The sequence below is a fragment of the Amphiura filiformis genome, chromosome 4 (genome assembly GCF_039555335.1).
Source record: "Amphiura filiformis chromosome 4, Afil_fr2py, whole genome shotgun sequence".
In the NCBI taxonomy this organism is placed as follows: domain Eukaryota; kingdom Metazoa; phylum Echinodermata; class Ophiuroidea; order Amphilepidida; family Amphiuridae; genus Amphiura; species Amphiura filiformis.
This window is the reverse complement of record NC_092631.1, coordinates 59868096-59869747: the sequence shown is the minus strand read 5'-3', so window position 1 is coordinate 59869747 and position 1652 is coordinate 59868096.

Below are 1652 nucleotides of genomic sequence, written 5' to 3'. Positions count from 1 at the left end.
AATTTTGACGTTTTTAACGTTTTTCCCCCGAATCCTCCGAATGACCAACAATGCCCCCCGCCCCCCCCTTGCGCACGCCACTGGTCAGAAGATAACATTATAGTTGCTTTCTTCAGAAGATCTATGTGTCCTCTTTAGATGATAACCGTCTATTTGCTATAGTCAGAAGATAACATTTCATTTGCTATCTCCAGAATATATATATGTTATCTTAGGAAGATAGCATTTTATTTGCGATCTTTAGAGGATAACATCATATTTGCTATTTTCAGCATTCTATTTGCTTTCTTCACAAGATATACGGTATTTCTTAAATCTTTAGACGATAACATCCCATTCGATATCTTCAGAAGATAAAATTCTATTTGCTTTCTTTAAAAGATAATATTATATTTACTGTCTTCAGAAGATAGCATTCTACGTGTTACCTTCAGAAGATAACAATATGCATTTTATTTGCTATCCTCAAGAGAAACGTTTTATTTGTTATCTTCAGAAAAACATTCTATTTGCTCTCTTCATAAAAACATTTTATTTGCTATCTTCAGAACATTACATTATATTTGGTATCAACAGAAGATATCATTATATATGCTTACTTCAGAAGACAGCATTCTATTTGCTGACTTCGAAAGATATACGACATTTCTAATCTTGTGTTTTTTATTATTATTATTATTATTTTTAATTACGCAAAATGCAAAATTAGACCAACTTTGTTTTTCGCCGGATAAAGGATATCGATAAACTGTGTTTATCGAAACCATTTGTTTAGATTGTCTTTCAATTAGAAAAATAAGGTTTATGTGGTGTAAAAAAGTGTTTACCGAAATTAAGGTTTTTCAATGGTAGACCCAGTGGCGACGCTACGGGGGGTACACCCCTAAATATTTTCCTTGCCCCCCTTTGAGGCAAAACCAAAATTACGTAAATTTCTATTTGTTGCGCGCAAAATTTGTCGATTTTGCCCCCCCTGAAATTCACTTTGCCCCCACAATGCCCACCCCCCCCCCCTGAAAAAAATTCCTGGTGCCGCCACTTGGTAGACCTAAACGAGTTTCGCCGATAAATATATTTTATCCTGAGTTTTTCGTTCGATAAACTTAATCTTTCTTTGAAAAACAAGTTTTATCTGTAGAGTATAAAAAGCCCGGATAAAAAGTTTTTCGAACTTAAATTGTAAGCTGAGTTTTTCCAAATTACTGATCATTAGGCTTGCCATTATATAGGCCTGCACCTCGAAAGTTCAAGGTAATTGTTTGACGTTTTAAACATGATTTAATTTTGTTTCTGGGTTTCTCAATGTCAAATAAGAATGATGAAATGCGCGTACGTACAGGAAATAAACTTGAGCATTTCCCTTAGCCATCATGTGACTTTTCTACATTTTGCTGCTTTAGCACGGTCATTGCAGATGTTTCATTGAGTTGATGACACGAAGCAGAGTCTGTCATAATTTGTTTCAGTGAACAATGATCTCTACATGAACAAGTACTCAGGGGGTAAGTTCGGTTTTATAATGTAAATTCTAGAATTGATCATATTGCTGCAAATGTATTCATAAGAATCTAAAACGTATGAAAGTAATATTTGCTGATATTATTATTTACCATGTAATTGGTTTAATTGCCGTACCATAATTTCTCACCGCC